At 39.1% G+C, this 26,479-nt stretch overlaps 1 long non-coding RNA gene across 1 annotated transcript in view; it reads right to left on the bottom strand.

Annotated features, from left to right (window-relative positions):
- Window positions 1-26,233, bottom strand: part of LOC143976004 (uncharacterized) — a 59,287-nt gene extending 33,054 nt beyond the window's left edge. The window contains exons 1-2 of the long non-coding RNA XR_013272443.1: window positions 26,138-26,233; window positions 13,896-13,974 (exon numbers count right to left, since the gene is read on the bottom strand). This is a non-coding gene — a long non-coding RNA (uncharacterized LOC143976004). The remainder of the gene's footprint in view (window positions 1-13,895; window positions 13,975-26,137) is intronic.
- Between the last annotated feature and the right edge of the window lie 246 nt (window positions 26,234-26,479).

The raw sequence follows: 26,479 nt of genomic DNA, 5'->3' as shown, positions 1-26,479 counted from the left end.
TAACCCCATTACGTTTGTCAGGTCCTGAGGATTGAAAGATGTGAGGAAAATGGCGATTGGAACAGCGGGGGCTGCCTAGCTTTTTGAAGTGGGTCTCTTGGAGACAGAGGACATCACATTTGGATTGGAGAGCGGTCCTCCACATGGAGGATCTCTTCGCTGGGTGGTTAAGTCCCTTAGTGTTAAGGGATAGAAATTTCGGCATTATGTAGGTCAGGTGCAGATGTCAGGCGTAGTGGTAGGTACTTACAGTGAGCGAGATTCTCTATGAGATGTCAGAAGGTGTCCGGATGCGGGTTCCTGTAGCCGGAGCAGGTGCAGTTCTCAAAACAGAGGTAAACCAGGGAAGAGGAGAAGCCGGAGCAGTGGAAGGAAAGGGTAGAAATTAGTACTTCGTTAGTGGTAGGCAGAACAATAAAAAGGTAATTAATACTGTAGTGTAGAACAGCCAAAAAAAAAACACTAGGCTGTTGGAACTATACGGGGTGAAAGTTTATGGTTAACACATCCCGAGCAGGGCACCAACCGGAGTAATGTGGTGCAGAACATGAATTGAAGCGGGTGAGCATCGCCAGCAGTAAAGATTCAGCGGGCATTAGGCGGTTGTTTGGGGTAAAGAGGCGGAGAAGGCCCTCTGCGGTTGTTGGACTGTACGGTAGGCTCTTCCGGGAGAATATCCCATTGTTGTAGAAGCTTTATGCCTTCAGGGACTGATGTAATAATGTGTTTAGACCCATTCCTGGATACAATGAGTTTAGTCGGGTAACCCCATTGATAGGGGATTTTGTGGTTGAACAGCGGTTTGGTAATCGTTATCAGCTGTTTGCGCAGTTGTCTGGTGTGTTGAGACAGGTCCGCAAATAGTTGTAGATCAGAGAATGGTTCTGGTAGCCTATTCATATGCCGGGACTTGAACATTAGCTGATCTTTAGCATGATAAAAGTGCACCCTCATCAGGACGTCCCTGGGTATGGTGTCTGCCAAGTGCGACGGCTTAGGGATGCGGTGTATGCGGTCAATAATGGTCTCCATCGGTGACAGGTCAGGTAGCAGTGTTGAGATCATTTTCCTGGTGTAGGTGTTAAGGTCATGAGGTAATACCGATTCGGGGATACCCCTGATCTTGACGTTATTACGTCTAGAGTGGTCTTCGAGGTCCGCCATTTTGGATTTCATCCATTTTTGTTCGTCATGTGTGTGGTCTTGGGCATCCACTAGGTCATTAACCGTAATAGTCAGGTCACTCATATGGTGTTCAATACGTTGGATTTTTTGCCCCATATGTAGCATATGAGATGAAAACTGGGTAAACATGGATGATAGTTCATTATGGATAGAGGATTGTAAGGAGATGAGCATCTCCTTCATAGTAGTGTCCAGGACAGGCTGGTCTGATGTGGGGAAGGCCGCAATAGCTGAGGGCTGGTGTGTGGGTAAGATGGATGCAGGGCTTACCTCTGAGTTAGGCCCCGCAGAATCCATTCGCATCCGCGCTTTGGCAGGGCTGTTACTGGTTGAAGAGGGAGAATTCTGTGGAGATATTGCAGGGGAGTGCTGCTGGAGGGATATTGCAGATTCGGTCGCATCAGGGAGGTCAGTGTAAGCCGAAGATTCTCTGACAGGGCCGCGGGCGCCATCTTGGATTTCTGTGTCAGGCGGCTGAGTAAAATAGTCGGTCAATTTCTTCGGCGTCCAGTATTCCTTCCGCTTTCGGTTCGTCTGAGGCATAGCTGGGCTCTATGGTAGTCACCCTGTCGCGGTAAGGAGTTCGTACGGGTACTCTGTACGGCGATGCTCCGGTTGATAGTCCGGTCGGTGCGGGAGCTGAGGAGTCAGACGTCCATCCTGCTCGGCGGTTAGCCACGCCCCCCCGGTCTATCACTTTTTTGACTATCTTGTCAGCATAGTTAGGAGCCCTTCTATAAATAAATCCAGGTTTTACAGGTAGCACTGGTTGTAGTGTTTTATCCATCAAAAGGATGTGCCAGTGTGTGAGAAATATATTCTCCACCTCTCTGTATTGTGAATGATATCCTGAGATGAAATTCCATTCATGACTATTGGAACTGTGATTAATCTTATTGTTATTCAAGAGGATATCTCTTGATGTGGATGCTACTCCTTCAATCACTTTATCCAATTGTTTATCACAATAACCTTTTTCCAAAAATTTTTCTTTCATTATATTTGCCTGGGAATAGAAGTCATTATCATTGGAACAGTTTCTTCTGATCCTGGTCACTTGGCCCTTAGGAATGTTCTTTAGCCAGATCGGGTGATGACCACTCTGCATTGGTAGATAACTATTTGCATCCGTAGGTTTAAAATAGGCCTTGGTCTCCAGTCTCTCTCCATGTCTGTAGATACTAACATCAAGAAAGTTGATGCTTTCAGCACTTATTTCACTCGTCAAATTAATGTGGCTAGTATTATTGTTCAGTTCTGCAAGAAAATCAATGAGGGAAGATCTTGTTCCAGACCAGATGAAAATCAGGTCATCTATATACCGTCTGTATATCAGTAATTCTTGTCTCTTGATAGAGAAGATCTTCTTGTCTTCCCACTCCCCCATAAAAAGGTTCGCTATGCTAGGTGCGAACTTGGCACCCATTGCGATGCCGCGTTTTTGGGAGTAAAATTTTCCTCCATACCAAAAATAGTTATGTCCTAGGCAGAAATCAAGAGCATTTCTTAAGAAGACTTTTTGGTTATGTGTCAAATCATCTCTCTGACTAAGTGCCCAATTCAGAGCCAGAATCGCATCGTCGTGTTGGATGATGGTATATAGAGACGCAACATCAGCTGTGACTAAGTATACCTCTTCTTTACCAGTTAGGTCCACCTCCTCCAATATTTGTAAAAGATTTTTAGTATCCTGCAAATATGCTTTTGTTTGTACCACACTTTTTTGCAGATATAAGTCAAGATATTGGCCCATTCTAGATGTGATGGACCCTATCCCATTAACAATTGGTCTGCCAGGTGGACATTGTATACTCTTATGGATTTTTGGCAAAGTATAGATAGTAGGAATCCTACTACTACTGGGGGTTAAATATTTCATCTCTTTATTAGTTAGAACCCCAGTTGAGACACCAAAATCCACTAATACTTTCAGCTCCGCCTCATATTGTTTGGTAGGGTCTTTATCCAGTTTCTTGTACGTATCTTCTTCCATCAACATTTCTGTTAGTTGGTTATGATAAAATTCTTTAGTCAATAGAACAACACCGCCCCCTTTGTCAGCGGGTCTTATGATCAGCTCCTTTCTCTTTTCCAAGCTCTTAATGCCTTCATGTATATATCGAGGATTAGCATTTTTTTGGGGTATTAGAGTTTCCAAATCACGTAGCACCAGATTCCTAAAAACATCTATTTGTTGATTGGCACTATTAGCTGGGTTAAATAGTGACTTATTCCGTAGACCGCTATCAGTCTGCACTGATGAGGTCGCAGTAGCAGGATGGGAATTTTTATTCAAAAAATATTTTTTCATATTAATTTGCCTCATAAATTTATGTACATCAATAAATACATTAAATTTATTTAATGGCCTCTTCAGGCCACATTTTAATCCCAAATTTAATATATTGATTTCTTTATGAGTCAAAGGGGCTCCAGCTAGATTAAAAATCCCTCCTAATCCTTTTCTCTTCTTCTTTTCCTGGACCCTTCGTCCTGCTCTGCTGCCTCTCGTTCGTTTCTCCTGTGGTCTGGGGAATATGTATGATTCCTTTCCCATTGTGTCTGTTCCCTCCAATGGGGGTCTTGTGGTGGATAGGTTTGCATCGGGGGTCTCCCCCTTCTGGGGTACCCACGTCCCCGTCCTCGCTTCTGCCATCCCCTCCCTCTCCCTAAAAAAGGACGTGGTGACTGTTGATATTCATCCTTTTCATATTGTAATGGATTATACCTGTTATGAACGGGGACATGATAATAATTATTCTGTGTTGATGGTCTTTGAGGATTTAGGGATTTTCCTCTTACATTCTGACCTCTCCCATTGTTGTTCACCTTCCTAACTGGTGTAGATTGGTATACCGGTTGGTGCACAGGTCCATCATTGGTAGGGCGAGTCCTAGTTGTATAGTTATGACTATCCACATGTTGAAATTCCATCTGTGGATCATCATCCTGTCTGATTATTTCTTTGTTTTCCTCTAATGGGCATCGACTCGTCTGCTGCCAAACATAGATGGAATTGGTGTGGAAATCTCCCAAGTCTCTATGGAATTTCTTTGTTTTCTTTCTTTGTGTATCCTTATCCACTTTCTCCAATTTCTTTTTTATGCGTGTATTAAAATCTACCAATTGTTGTGAATCTGTAATAGGGTCTTGTATGTGTTTTTAACTCATTAATTCTTGCTTCTAAATTCATCATCTTCCTATGTTTCCTTTTTAAAACTAAATCCTGTAGTTTAAAACCCACCCCATTAAAAAATTCCAGCCATTCCTTCATGGAGTCTGGGTCATCCAACCCATCTTGGGGAGTTACCTCCCACCGTAAACTTCTAACTATAATTTTTTCTTTCATGTACCTGCTACTGCGACCTCATCAGTGCAGACTGATAGCGGTCTACGGAATAAGTCACTATTTAACCTAGCTAATAGTGCCAATCAACAAATAGATGTTTTTAGGAATCTGGTGCTACGTGATTTGGAAACTCTAATACCCCAAAAAAATGCTAATCCTCGATATATACATGAAGGCATTAAGAGCTTGGAAAAGAGAAAGGAGCTGATCATAAGACCCGCTGACAAAGGGGACGGTGTTGTTCTATTGACTAAAGAATTTTATCATAACCAACTAACAGAAATGTTGATGGAAGAAGATACGTACAAGAAACTGGATAAAGACCCTACCAAACAATATGAGGCGGAGCTGAAAGTATTAGTGGATTTTGGTGTCTCAACTGGGGTTCTAACTAATAAAGAGATGAAATATTTAACCCCCAGTAGTAGTAGGATTCCTACTACCGTATATACTCGAGTATAAGCCGAGATTTTCAGCCTCTTTTTTGAGGCTGAAAGGGCCCCCCTCGGCTTATACTCGAGTCATCGCTGTCTGCCCGCTCGATCAGCGTGTCGAGCAGACAGACAGCGGCCATTCTATAATTCAAAAGCCGCGCCTCCGGCTCCGCCTTCGCCTGTGATAGGCGGAACACTGAATTTCCCAGCAGTCTGTGTTCCGCCTATCACGGACATCGTATCATCCTCGTACTACGGACGAGGATGATACGATGTCCGTGATAGGCGGAACACAGGCTGCTGGGAAATTCAGTGTTCCGCCTATCACAGGCGAAGGCGGAGGCGCGGCTTTTGAATTTTACAATGGCCGCCGAGGCGCCGACGAAGAGGGCACGGGACGGAGGCAAGGCAAGGCACGGCACGGGACGGGACGGGACGGAGGCAAGGCAAGGCACGACACGGGACGGAGGCAAGGCACGGCACGGGACGGAGGCAAGGAGGCAAGGCACGGGACGGAGGCTCGGGACAAAGGCTCGGGACACAGGTAGGCTGGACACACACACACACACACACACACACACACACACACACACACACACACACACGGATGGATGGATGGAGACACACACACACACAGGGATGGATGGATACACACACACACAGGGATGGATGGATGGATGGAGACACACACACACAGGGATGGATGGATGGAGACACACACACACAGGGATGGATGGATGGATGGATGGAGACACACACACACAGGGATGGATGGATGGATGGACACACACACACACAGGGATGGATGGACGGACACACAGGGATGGACGGACACACAGGGATGGACGGACACACAGGGATGGACGGACACACACACAGGGATGGACAGGCATGTCTCACCCTCGGCTTATACACGAGTCAATAAGTTTGCCAGTTTTTTTGGGGGTAAATTGGGGGCCTCGGCTTATATTCGGGTCGGCCTATACTCGAGTATATACGGTATCTATACTTTGCCAAAAATCCATAAGAGTATACAATGTCCACCTGGCAGACCAATTGTTAATGGGATAGGGTCCATCACATCTAGAATGGGCCAATATCTTGACTTATATCTGCAAAAAAGTGTGGTACAAACAAAAGCATATTTGCAGGATACTAAAAATCTTTTACAAATATTGGAGGAGGTGGACCTAACTGGTAAAGAAGAGGTATACTTAGTCACAGCTGATGTTGCGTCTCTATATACCATCATCCAACACGACGATGCGATTCTGGCTCTGAATTGGGCACTTAGTCAGAGAGATGATTTGACACATAACCAAAAAGTCTTCTTAAGAAATGCTCTTGATTTCTGCCTAGGACATAACTATTTTTGGTATGGAGGAAAATTTTACTCCCAAAAACGCGGCGTCGCAATGGGTGCCAAGTTCGCACCTAGCATAGCGAACCTTTTTATGGGGGAGTGGGAAGACAAGAAGATCTTCTCTATCAAGAGACAAGAATTACTGATATACAGACGGTATATAGATGACCTGATTTTCATCTGGTCTGGAACAAGATCTTCCCTCATTGATTTTCTTGCAGAACTGAACAATAATACTAGCCACATTAATTTGACGAGTGAAATAAGTGCTGAAAGCATCAACTTTCTTGATGTTAGTATCTACAGACATGGAGAGAGACTGGAGACCAAGGCCTATTTTAAACCTACGGATGCAAATAGTTATCTACCAATGCAGAGTGGTCATCACCCGATCTGGCTAAAGAACATTCCTAAGGGCCAAGTGACCAGGATCAGAAGAAACTGTTCCAATGATAATGACTTCTATTCCCAGGCAAATATAATGAAAGAAAAATTTTTGGAAAAAGGTTATTGTGATAAACAATTGGATAAAGTGATTGAAGGAGTAGCATCCACATCAAGAGATATCCTCTTGAATAACAATAAGATTAATCACAGTTCCAATAGTCATGAATGGAATTTCATCTCAGGATATCATTCACAATACAGAGAGGTGGAGAATATATTTCTCACACACTGGCACCTCCTTTTGATGGATAAAACACTACAACCAGTGCTACCTGTAAAACCTGGATTTATTTATAGAAGGGCTCCTAACTATGCTGACAAGATAGTCAAAAAAGTGATAGACCCTCCCACCCATCCACCTACTTTTTGGGAGAAAGAAGGGTTTTTTGCCTGTAGACGGTGTAGGGCTTGTAAAGAAGTAAATGCACCAATAAGAGCAATGGAACGGTTTATAACAACTGGTAACAGTAAAGAATTCACAATCAAAGGGTTTATTACCTGCAATACTTCGTATGTTGTGTATGCTTTACAATGCCCATGCGGGTTAATATATATAGGCCGTACTAAAAGACTTTTAAGGATAAGAATAGCGGAACATGTGGCTAATATTAAATTGGGTTTTAAGGACCATAATGTGTCCCTACATTTTAAGATTTGTCATAATCAAGATCCATCTGGACTCAAATTTTGGGGAGTAGAGCATATGAAACCCTCCTGGAGAGGGTCTAACTTGGTACGAGAATTATCCAAACGCGAAACGGAATGGATATATTCGGTTGACACTTTAACACCAAAGGGGTTAAATGTTGACCTAGATATTAATTGCTTTATCAGTGAATATTAAATTTTGGATTGAGCCTTTTTTTCTTTTAATGTTGTAATATTTTAATGTTAATTTTTTTTTTAGCAATATCTAGTGGGCAGGTAGGGCATTAGGTATAACGAATGGAGTAACAAAGACATCCATGATATGGAGTTTTGTGCATGTATTGCGATATTACCTCTATAAAGTGTTTTATACTCACCCATACCTACTTTTACATATTATTATCACATACATATAGAGGTTTACTGGCATTGGTTGGTGCCTTGCTACTGTATTTACCCCATGGCCGATACACTATGCAGCATTCATTTTTGATATGAGCTGATGATTATGGGTATTGGGATTACCATAGAACGATTACCTCTGTTGGAGGTAAATGTATAATATTCACAGTAGTTTTTCAATATTTGTAATATCTGTAATATTTTTAACATTTTTAATATGTTGAATATTTTAAATATTTGTAGTTTCTATCTTTCCTTTTCCGTCTGCGATTTTTTCTGCGATTTTTGTATGGATGAAAGGAGTACAACTAGTAGGAAGCCCCTTAAAATGGCACCCCTTAGTGAGAATAAAAACCCTGGGGATGGTGGTTTCTTATAATTTAATTATTATTCCAGTTTTACTGGGATGCATGTCTCAGGGTGATATGTGATGCAGGTATTTTACATATGCAGTAATCGTTGTATATATATATATATACACATATTTTGGGTGATGCATATAACATTTATATTATTCTGGCTCTAAGAGGGCCTATTTTTTAGAGAGACAACCTGGAAACCTGAGTGTATATAGAAAGTCCCTGTCTGTGCACTATATACACATACAGGGATTAAATGATGACTTTAGGTCTGTTTTATCATCTTCCTGTGTTATCCATAGTTATTGTGATTTTTGTAGTTGTTTATAAATTGAGGATATTTTTATTTGTAATTTTATATCTTTAGGGATATTTTTTGTCTTTTTCATTCATGTGCTGCTCGTGACATAATGTTTGTCTTGCTTCTGTAATTAGGAGGTCGCGATGTATGTGGCGATCTTTTATGCTTATGGACACATCTCCTCCCCGTATTTCACTATCAGGCTGTTTACGTCCGGTTTCCACAACGATGTGCAGCGTCGTGTGGGCTGGACATTGTTTTGCTGTCTGATTGGCTGGCGGAGAGAGGGAGGGTTGTACATATATTGGCCGCTTGCGTCGTGTAGCCACGCCCTCGGTTGAAGTCGGAAGTGACGAAACGCGTCAGGGCGTGGCCTACACAACGCTACCGGAAGTGAGGTGTGCGCTCCACCGCTAACCACGGACCGTGATACCCAGTGTACACAGGGAAACACTGGTGAATGATTCTGGGATCGGAAGTTTCGGTGAAGTACACGTTTTTATAACGCTGATGTTGCTCTATGTTAATGTACGCATATATTGAAGTGGGTGATTTTATAGATGTGTGTGAAACTTTTTAAAAAATAAAACAGTAATATGCTATGTGCACACTCTGTTTCATTTTTATGATAAACTTGGAGGACTGCTTGGGACTGCAACGCTAAAGGGGGATATATATGAACACTACTATATCCAATGAAGTGACTACTCCTTAAGGCTTACCTTATCAGCAGTGTCTGGTGAGTTTAACCCCCGAGGGGGGTATGCATCGCATGTGGTGAAGCACTCCCGGTTTATGGTGGAAGAAAGTTTGGCAGCACTTTGATCACCTTACAACGCTGATTAGATCACTATAGACACTTTATCTGCACATTTGGAACTGTCTAGTGATTTTTCGTATATTACGACTTCTATAAAGGACTTTTTTTAAATAAGCGCTGTTTTTATACTGATATTCTCATATATATATTGACGGATTGTTTGTATAACTTTTTATATATATATATATATATATATATATATATATATATATATATATATATATATATGATCTTTTGGTCTTGTATATTCCTCAGTTTTGCTTGATCTATGCAAGTTTTATTTATTTACAGTATTTAGCATTTTTTTGTTTTATATGTGATTTAGGGTAACACTGTTCACATTATATGGTCACCAATTTTCACTTTTTTGTAACTTGTGCCCAACAACTTTCTTCATATTTTAGCACTGCATTTTTTTCTACATAGTGTCCCATCATTGCCATCCGTATGCAGGAATAGTGCCCTATCGTTGGTGTCAGTGGAAGCAATAGTTTCACATTGTTGGTGTCAGTTGGAGGAATAAATCACCATTGCTGGAGTCAGTAGAAGGAAAAGTGCCTCATCATTGGTGTCGTGAGAGGAATAATTCCCCATTTACCATTGTTGAAGAGGAATAGTGCTTTGTGTCAGTGGGAGGAATAGTGCACCAAGAGCTGAATTAAAGTAGTTGTAACGGCAGAAGGTTTTTTTATCTTAATGCATTCTAAAAGTCTTCTGTGTGTAGCAGCCACCCCAACACCCCCTAATACTTACATGATCCTCATCTCTGTCCAGCGATCTCCACGAGTTCCTCGGCCATCCAAGACTGTCGCTCCCGATTGGCTGAGACGCAGCAGCGGCGCCATTGGCTCCCACTGCTGGCAATCAAAGTCAGTTAGCCAATTAGGATAGAGAGGGGTGTGGCTGAATAGCAGCTCTGTGTCTGAATGGACACACTGAGCTGTAGTTTGGCTCTGGTGCCCCCATAGCAAGCTGCTTGCTGTGGGAGCACTCAACAGGTGGGAGGGGCCAGGAGCTCCAAAAAGGCACACGAGAAGAGGAGGATCTGGGCTGCTCTGTGCAAAACCGCTGGAACAGAGCAAATAAGTATAACATGTTTGTTATTTGAAAACAAAAAATGAGACTTTACAATCACTTTAAGACAAGCAAAGGGTCGCATATGGCCCTCGGGCTGCAGTTCATAAACCGCTGATGTATCAGGTGTATAGTATAGCCATCTCACATGATATATAGGTGATCATTTTGCTGCAATTCATGATTGCTTTTACTTAACTCCCTGATGTATCTTATAATTTGCATGTATTTGTTGTAACAACATAGCTTACGCTACAGCATAATCTCCCCCACTACAGTTTTATAATAATAGCTGTTAGAAATATTAATGTTTTTATTATTATTTTTTTGTAGATGTCAGGCTATTATCATTGACACAGTGCTTTATTTAGAGGTTGTTTAATTGTGACTGTTGTGTTGATTTTTCCAGGCCGAGTAGTTTTTCTCTTGACACACACAGCATATTGTACTATATTATGTGGTTTATACAAAATAGTGTTTGTTGTATTGCTGTATTAGTTGCTGAAGTACTATGTTGTGCAATAATATTATTCATTCTGATTTGACATTCCTTCTGTCTGTATAAGCAGGCTTCATACTTTGTTTATAACACAATGAGAAAACCACAGACATACTGTAGATGTTATTGTTGTTGATAAATGGCGAGATAAGTAATTGTTTTCAAATGAGTTGCATAGCTCGTAAGAGCCAGTGCAATCTGTTCTTCCTTATTCAACTAACAATTTTCAGCGCTTAGAAAGAATATGGTAAAAGCTTTGCACCCCTCTTCTCCATGGATTATGAATAGGGCTGTTACTGATTAAAATTTTTGTGTTTGATTAATCTTTTTTTTTTTTTTTATCGATTAACAGACTAATTTCAATTAATTATAATGCACATACAGATCCAGCTACTTTTAGCTGATCTCCTTGCATTGAAACTCTGCATTAGTCAGTGGTAAGTGTGGTATACACTATATAAAATTGCCCGACACTAGTTCGTTTCCACAATCCATGACTTAACTTCACAGTTCACACAAATACGTTTTAAGTTCAAACTGTAGCACTGACACAAGTCTTTTTTTTTTCCAACTCCGATCTAACTAATCACTCTCACCTTATGGCATGGACCCCTGTGCAAACAGTTGGTCATGCAAGCGGGTATCAAAAGAGTTAACTCGGACTATAAGCTTCTCTCATGTCTCCTTAGATCTCAGCAAGGACGCCAGGTCATGGATAGAAGGAAAAGATCTAAGTGCTCACCGCTTAAGTATAAGATTTCATTTTTGTGTTCAAACACAAACTACTCACAAAAAGATGATAAAAACACAGCATGTAAAGCTGACAATTGTGTTAGTTCCGTAGGGCAGCTGCGGGTGACGTCATGCGTACCTCCTCCCCGTATGCGCTACGTTCAGTCAGAACTTCAACATTACCAGACTCCTCCCTCCTTCCCTTCATTAGCAGACGGAGGCACTTGGGGAAGGGGGGAGGAGTCCAGTGACGTCGATGTCCGTGACATCACCGGATCTCCGATGGAACTCCCTGAAGACCCCGAAGGCGGAGAGGTGAGTATCGATCAAAATAATTTTGATCGATCAAAAAAATGAATCGATTACTCGAGGAATTAATCTTTAATTTCCACAGCCCTAATTATGAACTGTTCTTTTTGGTGGTTTTACTGGATTTCAACACTGCTAAAATATGGTAACAGTTCTTTGGTAAAAACACTAATACCGCGTACACACAATCGAAAATTCGGCCAGCAAAAGACCGATGAGAGCTTTTGGTCAGAAAATGTGATCGTGTGTATGCTTTTGCTGGCCTAATTTGAGAGCATGTTCTCAATTTTTCGGTTGGAAAAATTCCTTTCCGAAAATGCGTTCGTGTGTATACAATTCCGACGAGCAAAAACTCACGCATTATTTTTTTTTTTTTTTTATTTTTTTTTTTATTTTTATTTTTTTTTTTTTATTCTATTTCTGGAATTTTTTCACCTCCTTTTAAATTTATTTCCATTTTCAATTTTTCTTTTTGCACTCGTAATATTTGGCATGTTTCACGTGGGGTATTGATATTTATCACGGATTTATTGTACATTTTAGTATTGCACGCATAGATTTTATTTGTCACATTTGTGCACAATTGTATTACTGCACGCATAGATTTTATTTGTCACATTTGTGCACAATTGTATTATGTTTATGGTTCATATTTACATGTAATATTTTTACCTGATTTATTAAGTAGTTCACATGTTTAAGGTATTCATGTGATTAAGAGTGCATAAGGTAATCACCCATTTAGGTTTATCGCACCTGAGACAATATTTTATTTTCCAGCCAGCATGCTGGTAAATTTTTAACGATTTATACACATATATTTTTGAGTTTTTACTTCCCACCTACAGTTTATATTTTATATTTTATCCCAACACTAATATATTGCACACCAACTCTTACACACCGGATTAATGTAACAATTTTAAATTTAATTTAGCACATTAATTAAGTTTCTGATACACGGGTATAGCGCCAGATCTATTCATAGCACTCCTTTATCTAACATTTTCCACCCCACCAGGTGGATAGTAATAGAGGCAGCTCTTACCTATTTTCCTTTTTTATATTTTATGTGGATTCGCCCATAAGTTCCTTAGCGCAACCTACCCCTTTTATTTTTAAAAACTCACGCATACTCAGATTCAGAAGCTATTGGCTACTGGCTATTGAACTTCCTTTTTCTAGTCCCATCATATGTGTTGTACATCACCACATTCTTGATGGTCGTAGTTTGGTGTGACCGTGTGTATGCAAGACAGCTTGAGTGATATCCCGTCGGAATTCCATCGGGAAAACCATCAGAGCTTTTTCCGACCAAAATTCCGATGGGTGTGTACGTGGCATAAACTTGATTTGACAAGATTTGACAAGCTTTTAATCCTATCAGAGCTACTTCTCTCCAATATAAGTCAATGGGAACACAAAAACAGCTTGATGCAGCTTAGAAGTAGGTCAAATTTAGGTAAGAATTGAAGGCAAGCTGAATATACTGTTCCATACTAGTCCTAAACCTATTGGATCCTTCTCTCCTGATCACTCTATCATGTCTCATATTCATCCTGTTATGAACACATTTTACTTATCCTAATCCTGTCCTACAAGACCCCCAGTGCTGCCAACACATTTGCATTATGTCCCATCAAGATCAAAATGTCTGCATGATGACCTTATAGCCAAGCCAGCTATACTTGCTTCACTACCACCCCTGGGAATGGTATACCCGGCACAGCTGTACAGTACACTATGCCTGAAAATCTTGTGTAGTCTTTGGAAATCTAAAAATTTTTGATCTCTGACTTAGCAATGTCTCTACAAATACCCTTTGCCCTTCTTTTGCAGATCTGCAACAAAATGTCCCTGCCATTTATGACTCAGTGCAGTTTTTCTTGAAATATCACTTTCCAAACCTTGGTTCCATAGTAAACTACAGTGCCTCAGGCACTATCACTGTCATCCATGGCTCAGCAGCATACCTGGAAATGTTTGTGTCACCGTCCTGGCTGAGATCTTCCAGCGTCTTTTGTAATATAATCCTACCCAGACTTCTGATTCCTGATGAAGAGAAGATGAAGGGAAGCAATGAGCCAGCGCAAAACACTAAAGTTGTACATAGCGCAGTGACCCAAAGTAACCAAAAGTAAATTTTTAGGTAGCTCCAGAAAGCTGAAATGTTATTGATTGTTATGGGTTACTAGTATTTAATGCAGCGCCCTGTCCTAAACAGGGGGTACTATCCAAATGTAGTCTTTGTGATAGTAGGCCTAGACAGATTTATGGTTTACTTGTTTATCTGGTTTTCCCCTAAACTCAGTGAAGCTGTACTTTTTCTCTGCTGCCAGTAAGTGTCACTGGTACCTCTGGCAATAGAATGATATTCCACAGCAATACTGAGTTATAAATGTTTATGTTTCCCTTAGCCAACCAGCAAGAGGTTTATTGCCACTGGTGCATGCAGGGGAAGAGCATCAATATTTAGTGTGGACCATGTGAGCTCTCTCTTCTTCCTGGGCTACAGCCTGGGTGTGTGCCTATGTGAAGCTACTGGGGCATTAACTCAAACTGGAGTGTGCAAAATCTAGTGCAGCTCTGCACAGAAACCAGTTAGACTTCAGGTTTTATTGTCAAAGCTTAATCAAACAAGCTGAAGTTAGAAGCTGAATGGCAACCATGCACAGCTGCACCAGTGCTACAGTTTTAGTAAATCTCCCCAACTGAGTGACTAGACCAGGAGGCCTTTGCACAAGTACTTGGAACAGAGGTCTGGGAGCATAATAATTCTTCCTGTCCAGTGTGGTTCTACTGTTTTTGGCCCTAGGCTCAGGAAGCCTCATATAGCAAGCAAAGGAGATGTGATGACTGGACTGGAGTACCAGACTTGAGGAGGGAGAGGGAATGAACAGAATGCCTCCGAAAATATTGGGAGTATCATGAAGGCTGCTGCAGTTTCTAAAGCATATACTGTTGCAATTGGAGTCTGCATGTGGACAGGGTCATCTACACCCGTACACAAGGACGTACTCTTCATGCAGAGCATTCTCATCAATGCCAGGAACCATGCCAAGATTGCGGTCATCAAGATCCTAACAGACATCTAGGGAGGTAGCCAGAATATTGGTTCCCTCACTACTGGAGGACCTGCCACCTTACCAGGTACCACACCTAAAAACTGATTCATAGGTGTGCGCAGCCTATTGCATTAGGGTGTGCACCCCAAAGCTCAAACACACATTACTGATCTCGCACAATATTTATTCAGAAAGAGAGGGCTGGTAAATACATATTTACTGGCCCCTTCCCTCACTCATCCTAAAACATCCCCGCCGCAACATCTGGCGGGAGAGGAGGAAAGCTGGCAGTGCTGCAGAGGGAAGGAGGGGGGAGCCAGGGTAGTAGGGGGAATCTGTGCTGCACAGGGTGATTAGGGTGTGCCTGGGCACACCAGGCACACCCTGTGCACACGCCTATGGACTGGTTGCTTGTAGCTTGTTCCTTTGCTTGTTTACTCATAGCAACTACACTCCTCCACTAGTGTCGTCCCAAGTTAACCCTCTTAGTAGTAGTGCTGCTTCATACCCCATAGTGCAAATACAGACCCAGCATATGTTTACCACAATGTCATAGTCCCGCTAAAAATTACTGATCGCTGCCATTACTAGTAAACAAAAGAAATAATAAAAAAAATGCCATAAATCTATCCCATTTTTGTAGACATAACTTTTGCACAAACCAATCAATATACACTTACTGGGATTTTTTTTTTACCAAAAATATGTAGCATAATACATATCAGCCTAAACTGACGAATACTTTTTTTTTGGAAATGTTTTATAGCAGACAGTACATTTTTTTTTTTTTAATTGTCGCCCTTTTTTTATTTATAGCACTCTTGTGTGGTCTATGATGTCCGATGTGTTCCTGTGTATAACTTGACATGGCTGACTTCTCTTTCGATACCTGCTCCTGTTTTTGCTCCATATTAAGCAGACTTCTGGCTTCCTGACCCCCGGCTCGTTTGATTACCTGCTCTGACATCCAAACCCTGGCTTCAGTTTTTGACTACGCTCCTGAACAGTGCTATTTTTTGCTATCTTATTAAAGGTGTGATTTTAACTGCATTTTCTGCAGTCCGCCTAGGTAAGTATGATTTGTAAAAAGAAAAAAAACTAAAAAGTCATACTTCTCTTTTAATGAAAATGCAATATGTTTAATTTGATCTGCAAGATACTAGAGCATTAAGTGAACACTCTATTGAACACTCTATTTTTTTTTCTTTTTGTTTTGCCAATATCTTGCAAAACCTTCGTAGATTGCACAGTTAATATGATAATCTGGAGGGTCAGCCTGATAGATTTCCTTACTTAACAATAGTTTAAAGTGCATTGGTTATGAGAAAAATTTGGACCACCCACTGCCAGGAAAAGAATCTGAAAAAAGAACATTACTGCATTATAACTTCTTTAAAAAGATTTTAAAAAATCAATGGGGTATGATTCAGAACAGGGGGTGAGGAGTAGTACTTCAAGATTATACAACTATTAAAAAAACTTTTTGGAACATGCATTGTATGTACTTTCGAATGTATGTATTATTACCTTAGAATTAATGTATTATTATTATTTTTCATTAATAATAATACAAATACTAATTTATTTATTTTTTCCAAGTAGTGAAAACACATTTGCTTTTTTATTTCACTCATGTCATTATAGCTATAAAATGACAGTTATTACTTATTTTTTTAGAAAAAAAAATTACATTCGTTTTAGACTTAGCTTAGTCTTTGACCCCATTCACACGGGTGCCGGCAATGGAACCATTCATATCGCAGCTACTCAAATCGCAGCGATTATGAAAAAGGTTCCTGCATTACTTTTTTATTTATTTTATTTCATTGCAACTTGCATAGAATTCTGTTAAATTAATTTAAAAACCACAATGAAATTGGCAGTTCAAATTGCACTGATGTGCATCTTTGAAATCGCACTGAAGTAACGGCATTTCAAACGAGGGTTTAGACCTAACTGTGATTCTAGCAGGGTTTTTAATGCTTTAAAATGAATACTGTAAGATTAATTTAAATACTATTTGAACACTATGAAATTAAAAACGATTTATTGAAGTGAATCTTCTTTGTGTGAACATTTTTAACTTGTTTAGTAAATCAGCCTCTATGTGGTTTTGGTTAACTGATCTATGACTCTTCAATGCCACTTCAGATCATGTGCTTCCTTTGAAAAAGAAGTACCTTAAAATTGACACACACATATAATTTGCATAATTTGTTAGATTTTTTTTTATGTTGTTATATTTTTTTGTGTCCCATATATTTTTAAAATGTTTTGCATATTTTTCTTATTATTGAAAGTGGCAGTGTCATCACACTTTAAATATATATATATATAAAAAAAAAACCTTCACGCTCACCTTCTTTCTGTCAAATTATGTGATAATAGAAATCGGCAGCACTTAAAATTTCACAAGATTTCTATAAATATACTACAAAATGTGCAATGCTAATATAAACAAGTAAAAATCAAATGTACACTTTGAAATATTGTACAGAATATAAATGAATAAAATACTGTGATAATATACAACAAGGCTTGTAATATTTACAGTGCTATAAATTGATATGTAAACAACCGGAAACACATTATTAGTCCGTGCCAAAATATAATTGTCATTCCATGCCAAAAACATGAAAATCCTTTTGCTTGAATCAGCAGCAAATCTCAGTGTGTATGTGTAAATCTCCACCACCAACAAGCAGCCGTTAGACGGACTCTCACCTTAAAATTTAGACCTTCACATTATAGAGGTCTTATAATGCTGGTTTCCTTTAAAAGCTCATCTACACTGTTGGCTTACATGGTTCTCCTCTTTCAACTGATCAACAACACCATGGTAGGAAATCTGGCCACAAAAAGGATACAAAGGACAACAAATAGTGTTCTTCACTTGAAAGTATTAATCCCTTTTTTAATGTGTTAAAACCACACTTACAAATATCACTGTACAAGAGGCAGAACACCGCTAACCAAAGCGGGATGCATCCAACGGCGTATGGCTCTCTGTAGAGTCCAACTGACAGCTGAAGCAATCATATAAATCGGGCTGTGATTCCAAGCAAGATCTCCACTCAGCTAGCTATATACCTTGTGGCACCCCGCCCTATGTTTTACATCAATAATGACTCCATCAAAGGGCAATAATTACTTCATCAAGCCTAATTCCAGCTTTCTGTCACTTTAATGAAATTAACTATTACCTTTACTAATAGATTTACCGAAGGTGAGCATTATATAAATTGTCTACAGCATCAGCTACACACAGTATACAGTGTTGTGTTCCTGCAGCAAAATGAGAACTTCCTGTCCTGGTCCCACAACAAAATCAGGACAGGCTGAGTCATTCACAGGAGGCCTTGTATTTTTATGAATGAATACAAGGCTTCCCTCGAATGGCTGAGGTGGAGAGGTGGATGGATGATGTCACGATCTCTACCACAGTCAATCAGAGGAAGTCTTGTAGTCCGTCATAAAAAAACAAAGCTTCCAGTGAATAGCTAAGCAGGACTCAGCTTAACTCAATTTTGTTCCCAGAGGAGGATGGAATGTCCCTGTCCCACTGCCAGAACAGAGCACTGTATACTGCATTTAGTTGATTCTGCATAGAGTTTATAAAGGGCTCACAGTGAGAAAATCTGTTAGTGAGGGTTACAGTTCCTTTGGACCAGCTCATCGTGGTCCAACCCATTTCAAAGTAACAGAAGGTTGAAGTTAGGCTTTACATTCTCCCCCCAATCTATCCAAAAATGATGCAAAACATTTTTTTGGACTCAACACTTTATAGATACTCTGTAAGTCTCAAAAAAAAAATCCTACCTGAATTTTCCTGCAATAGAAGGGGGGATATAATCACCTCTCCGCGTGCCCCATCTTTCTTTTTCCCTCTTTTCCAGCACTGCAGCCTCCATAAAACTCAAAAGCATCAACCAGTGATATAGGGTAGGAAAAAGATGCCACAGCAGGTAAACAGAGGACAGGCATCTGCCACTAGTGGAAGTATCATAAAGCAAAAAGAATCAAAGTGGTTGCAGCACTGAAAATGAGAGCCGTTAATAGACATAGGATGCCTGCGAGGTGAATATATAACCTCTGCTTTTGCAGGGAGCTTCAGGTATTTTTTTATTGACAGATTAACGGGTTCATGTAAATTTTCAGGAAATAAGCACATTTTCTCAATAATCTTATGCCATAGTACATGATGTTGTTTATTAAAAATATAAACTTTATTAAAATAAAGTAATGGAACAGGTTAAATGTAAGCCATATGTACCTTTTTTCTCATATGTTTGCTACATAAATTATTATTCATTAATTGTTGACATTTTGTTGCTGACTTAATTTGTCCTCTATATTTTAGTTTCTCTACCTCCCAACATGGACCAAAAATTAGCAGGGTTAACCATATCAATTATCCTAGCCTGTGAATTAGCAGAGAGCAGTTGATACTAGTGATTGGCATAAAGTCACACAGTTTAAATTACTACAATCAGCAAGCAAGCAGGTAATACAATCTTGCCAGACGGAACCCAACATTTACACTACAGTTTTAATCTAGCCAGCTTTAGTTCTGACAAAAGATGAAATGTTTACTCTTTGTTGTAACCACCTAGCAATCAAAATAAAGACAACTACTGCTCCTGGTGAAAGCATTTTTTGAATGCATTCATGGTAAAGTCCTTGTTTTTGGGGAAAAAGAGAATGATTTGTAGGAGAATTCCAACAGATTTTATTTCATCTCAATGCTTTTTAGCAATGATACATGAGTATTGCTTGGATTTTCAATTTGTTGCATGAATACGCATAATTTGGTCACATATCCAAAGTAATAGTAATTTATGTTATAATTTAAAATTGTTTTAGTCTAATGTCTTGTTAGTGCCCACTATAGATGGGCCCCGATATTCGAGCCAGACATCGGGTGTTCGCCAGTTCAATGAACAGGGAACAATATGCAGCGTTCTCTGCAAATTCGAAAGCTGCGAAACGTAGTTAAAGTCTATGGGACACTAACATGAAAAACCAAAAGTGCTAATTTTAAAGGCTTATATGCAAGTTATTGCCATAAAAAGTGTTTGGGTTCCGGGTCCTGCCTCAGGGGACATGTATCAATGCAAAAAAAGTGTTAAAAACTTGAGTGATTTAATAATGCTTAAAGTGAAACAATAAAAATGAAATATTCCTTTAAATATCATGCCTGGGGGGTGTGCTTAGTATGACTGTAAAATAGCACATTTTTCCCATGTTTATAACAGTACCACAGCAAAATTACAGGAAAAAAAGTCATTTAAAACTGCTTGCAGCTGTAATTTATCGTTGGGTCCCGGTAATATAGATAAAAAAAATCATTGAAAAAAAACACATGAGTTCCCCCCTCCCAGTCCATTACCAGGCCCTTTGGATCTGGTATGGATATTAAGGGGAACCCCGCACCCCATTTTTTTTTAATTGAGTGGGGGCCCCCCAAAATCCACATCAGGCCCTTCAGGTCTGTTATGGATATTAAGTGGAACCCTGCACCATAATTTTTTTTAAAAATGGCATGGGGTCCCCCCTAAAATCCATACCAGGCCCTTCAGGTCTGGTATGAATTTTAAGGGAAACCCAGAGCCAACATTTTTAAAAAATAGGGTAGGGGTCCCCCCAAAATCCATACCAGACCCTTATATGAGGACACGCATCCTGGCAGGCTGCAGCAAAAGAGGGGGGATGAGAGAGCACCACCCCTCCTGAACCGTACTAGGTCACATGCCCTTAACATGGGGAGGATGCTTTGAGATTGCCCCCAAAGCGCCTTGTCCCTATGTTGATGGGAACAAGGGCCTCATCCACACAACCCTTGCCCAGTGGTTGTGGGGGTTTGTGGGCTTATCAGAATCTGGAAGCCACCTTTAACAAGGGGACCCCAGATCCCTTCCTCCTCTATGTGAATGGGTATCGGGTACATTGTACCCCTACACATTCACCCAAAAAAGTGTCAAAATGTTAAAAATTACAAGAGACAATTTGGGACAAGTCCTTTATTGAAATAAAAAAAATTCTATTCATCTTCGATCACAGCGTCCGATGACCCGATTAAAAAAACAGAAAAAACGCGCTGACTGAAGCCTCTTCGCGATGACAGCTATCGTGACGTAAACGGATGACCCTGCCCCCCTCTGACACTACGTGACATCACATGACAGAGGGGGCAGGGTCACCTATTTTTTTTATTGGTTCTCGAACGCTGTGTTTGAAGATGAATGGACATCGCAGGACAGTTTTTTTTTTTAAATAAAGGACTTGTCCCAAATTTTCTCTTGTCATTTTTAACATTTTGACACTTTTTTTGGTGAATGTGTAGGGGTACAATGTACCTGATACCCATTCACATAGTGGGGGGACGGGATCTGGGGGTCCCCTTGTTAAAGGGGGCTTCCAGATTCCAATAGACCCCCTCAACCATTGGGCAAAGGGTGTGGGGATGAGGCCCTTGTCCCCATCAACATGGAGACAAGGTGCTTTGGGGGTGACCCCAAAGCATCCTCCTCATGTTGAGGGCATGTGGCCTGGTATGGTTCAGGAGGGGGCCGCTCTCTCATCCCCCCCTTTTTTCCTGTGGCCTACCAGGTTGCGTGCTCAGATAAGGGTCTGGTATGGATTTTGGGTGGGACCCCTAGGCCATTTTCTTTTTAAATTTTGGTGCAGTGTTCCCCTTAATATCCATACCAGACTTGAAGGGCCTGGTATGGATTTTGAGGGTACTACCACACAATTTCTTTCTTAAATTTGGGTGTGGGGTTCCCCTTAATATCCATACCAGACCCAAAGGGGATCTTAATGAACTGGGGGGACCCACGCCGTTTTTTCAATGATTTTCATCTATATTGCTGTAATCCGACAATACATTATAGCCGCTAGTAGTTTTAAATGACTTTTTCCCTTTAGAAATGTAATTTTGCTGTGGTACTGTTATAACATGGGGGAAACATGCTACTTTACAGGGATTCAAACCCCCCCCCCCCCTGGCATGATATTTAAAGGAATATTTCATTTTTATTATTTCACTTGCCTTATTGTTTCAATAACATCACTGCTCCCGTAAAAACTTCAGTTCTTAAAACTTTTTTTTACATTGATACATGTCCCCTGGGGCAGGACCCGGGTCCCAAACACTCTTTATGGCAATAACTTACATATAAGCCTTTAAAATTTGGATTTTTTATTATTAATGTCCCATAGACTTTCGCGTGTTCGTACAAATTTTTTGCCTGTCCGCAAGTTCTGGTGCGAACCGAACCGTGGGGTGTTCAGCTCATCCCTAGTGCCCACTATGACCATATTGAAATATTCCTACTTCTTTGAGACCGCCTGGGAAATTTGGATGTGTTGTACTCTCCCCTATTTTATAGCAGATGCTGCTTGGAACTATAGCATTAATATGTAGAGATGGCCTCCCTTAACCTACATCACAATAAAGAGACCAGATAGGTATCTGTAGAGGCTGGGCGATGCACAGAATGTGGCAAGTAGAATTAGAATACAAAAAGGTCCTTTTAGCCATGTGTAAGTCCAGAGGGTCAAAGGAAGTGTGTAAAGCATATTTAGAGGTGACATTATTTTTATACACTTTATAGACTCAAATGTAAAAAGGGCTTCTCATTTAACAAAGGAACAGATCCTTCTGGAAATGTCTTAGGAAGTAGAAATGTGCAAGTGCTTATTGCAGAATAAACTACAGAAATTCCTGCTATGCCTCATACAATGTTTATTATATTATTGTCAATGACTAACAGCATGCTTCTGCATTACATTTCCTTCATCAGGGCCGAGTGAATAGAGCTGTAGGAACTGTGCAGCCTGATGTCCTTAGCTGGTGAAGCCTCACTAGCCCAGGGTTATTAGTCAACTGGGCTTTATGGACTTTCTACATGCCATTCTAACATCAGGCATGCCACAATTCTTAGGGGGCCCCTCTTGCTTACAAAGTTAAAATAAATCTATCAGGTAGAAAGGTTGTATACATTCAGATTACGTAGGTAAAAAACAAAACAAAATTATAAGTGGATAATGACTAAAGATAAACCAAATGTTCTTCAAAGAAGAAGATAAAAAAAAAAGAGCAAAAAGCAAAACAAAAAATATATATATAAATAATAAGAATGGGTAAGAAAAGTGGAAGAGGTGTTAACTTTGAAGTTGCATAGCCTAGAATGGCATCTGACTAATGAAAAGTCCAAGATATTGGCATATGTTTTATGGTCTCAGATTAGAGGGCCCAGAAATCCATGATGTTAAAGGACCATATGAAGAGTCAAGCCAGAGATTGATTTAGATGCCCAAATCCTATAAAACTGGCAGAGAGAACTATTAAGATGTTCATCGTAATGTTTTATAGTTTACATGAATTTGATTATTTTTATTAGCACAGTAACGGGTGGAAGGGAAGGTTATTCGCAATGTCTTCAGACTTGTCAAATGGCTGCTGTTATCAAATAGGTTACCACACTCTCAGGTTCGGAATTTTTATTGGATTCCTTACTATGAATGTAAAATACTATACATTCTACTGTTTTACATGTTTTACTTTAATAGCTGCAAATGCAATTAGTTAAATATAATTCAAATTTGTGTCAAATAGTTGACATAATCTATTTACATTTTGTAAATGTTTTTTGATTAAAACAGTTTTTTAAATAAACATATATTTATAGATATCCTTGCATCAGTATGGATTGGCTATATGGTTCCCAATATGGCCAATCACTGTTTACTGGTCCTGTGATAATTGTCCTTTGATAATTTGGCTGGGCTACTCTTCCTTCATTTATAAGCATGGAGATCATCCACCCAGCTGTATTATTTCTTGTCCATGTATAATTTAGCAGAATTTTTGACCACTTCAGAATATATTTTAACATCTTATTTACTGTAGCGGAGAAAAATCCCTATGGATTTCAGGTATTACTTTGTCAAACGAATCAACAAAAGTTTTGTTAAAAATTCAATATTAAGTTATAGACCTCTTTAATGAATATAACATAATGTAAAATGATTTACTGAATTTGTTTTAATCTGGATATGTTTCTTTAAATCTATATTAATGCTATGTAAAATAAAGTGATTTTGGCTAGATCTAGAAATGCTTGCGTGTCTATGGGCAATTAGCAATCTGTGCAGAGGAATTCATCATTAGCCAGCTTTGATTTTTCTATCTGATCATCATTCTGTTTGAAAATAAGTCTTCCTGCACAAAGGATAAACATGCAGGTATGGCTGATATTCCTGTGTATGTTTATGGGACAGTCATTCAAATGAATGATCACTGAACATTTGCATTTTACATCTGTCCAAGAAGGTCCTTGAGCACCTTAAAAGGCAATTGCAAGATTTAAAAGCAAGACAATCTACCGAATATTTTTTTTTCAGCATGGCGTTTCATTTGCTAGTTGATTTGCTGACTTCAATTCAATAAAAAAAAAAAAAAAATGTGATTAACTAGCTCCACTGTTCCAAATAATAAATGAACAGTTTTGAAGAAAAAAAAATGCAAGAAATATAAGATGCATTTTTGCAACTTTACTTTTTAAGACTTAAAAGAATATACTGTATAAAATTCATATAAAAATTATATTTTCTAGTTCAATAGTATCCAGTCCTCTTTACTCAGTATAACTACTGACTGACTTTAATACTAAACACTCACTAACTATAAACTTAATATTACTCAGAATATAAGTTAAGAGATAAACCATGAGTATTCTTGAAGATTAAAATTGGTAGGATTGGTTGTACAAATCTTCCAGCATGCAGGAACACTCCTATCTCATAGGTGCATAATTCATACAGGCAAATTGTTCTATGCAGAGCTGGAAATTAGGTCCACTTTGGTTTTCAGAAATCGCTGCAAAAGTATGAGGTTCTCTGATCTTTTCTCACAATAGCTATTTGCACGTTTAGTCTAAGGACATTTTATAACTGACATACCAAACAACTAAAAAATACGCAATAATATAATAAATATGTTTACATAAACTTCTAAGTATAACATTCTTGCAATTAGCTACCAAAAACATATATCAAGAAACATAATGCCTGAAAGATTGTGTTATATTGAATGCATCATTTCTTCTGAATAGATGTTTGCCACATTGTCGTGATTTGTTGCAAATTTCTGTGGAAGATTGCGAATTTGTGACATCATTTGGTTTTAAGCAGAAATTAGGAAATTCCTAACATGCAATGTAATCACAAAATAAAATATAATTAAAGGGCAACCATTTGGCTCTGTTTTGTACAATGGGCAGCATAGCTAGTTATCAAATCCACTTAGTTAATATACTAGAATAATGCATTGCTATGTGGAAATACAGGCTAGGAGTATCATCTTGGCATCATTTTAAACAACACGTTGTATTGTTTGAATTATTCTATTGTCCAAAGCACTGTACACATAGTAGAACAGAACATCACATTTTATGTATTCTCCCATAGGTTTACTGCCAACATTTGTTTACATCTTCTTATATTGTATGACAAAAATATTCTTTTTGACTTTGGACAGATTCTTTTTTTTTGCATTTTAGATTAAAAAAAATCTAATGAAAATGGCAAAAAAAGAATAAAAAGTGTTCAATGAGATAGATTTGAAAGTCTTTGAGACATTAAATATAATAATAGTGGAAACATCACAGCACTATAATAGTAAGTAGTATTTTAGAGGGATATGGCTAAGCATGGACAGAAAAAAATAATAGGAATTTCTACGAACAGATTCCATTTAATTGGAAGAAAAATCCAAACGAGGCTCTGTTGCAAATTTCTTTTCTTTTTTTCTTTTTTATGCAAAATGTCTGATTTCCTTAATCTAAAATTGCCATAGTATTATTAGGAGCCATGCTAAATTGCTTTCTTAAAATCAAAGAAAGTGGACCTCTGATAATAATAATAATAATAATAATAATAATAATAGTACAATATTTTTTAACAGTTAATAATATAGAGTATAAGAGAGTTCAGTATATTTTGCTTTAAAGAGAAAGGGACATGATTAAATCATAACATTAAGCATATAGTTTGGGTCCTCTAAATAACAAGTGCAAATTACCGATAAGAAGAAATTAACCCTAGAGAGCAAAAGAAAAAAGCCAAGTAAACATGTTGAGCCTTACTTGGTACATATAGCGATTAGCTAATTCTGTTCATCTGGAGAGCGCGGAATATAACATGTTTTTCATGTCATGCTGGAGTAGATTCTCATGATCCCCTGGTAAAAGAAGCAATTTATTCAGTACAGAGGACTAGCCAGCAGAAGCAGTGGCACGTACCACTCATCCTATTAACCATGAAATATGTATTGTCATCTTGACATGTTGACTATTTCTCTTCTTCCATCACCTTCATGTCAATCTGATGCCTTTCTTTTGCAAATTAAGTTGAAAAAAACTGTTACCTAGGAAATAAGGGAAGTCATTAGTAATCATTCTGTTATTAGCAAAATTGATTGAAACTTA

The sequence above is a fragment of the Lithobates pipiens genome, unplaced genomic scaffold, assembly GCF_037356315.1.
Source record: "Lithobates pipiens isolate NorthernLeopardFrog02 unplaced genomic scaffold, aLitPip1_a1.2 Scaffold_13, whole genome shotgun sequence".
Taxonomy (NCBI): Eukaryota; Metazoa; Chordata; class Amphibia; order Anura; family Ranidae; genus Lithobates; species Lithobates pipiens.
Note: the sequence above shows the minus strand (reverse complement) of the source record. Positions and strands in the feature narration are given on the sequence as shown.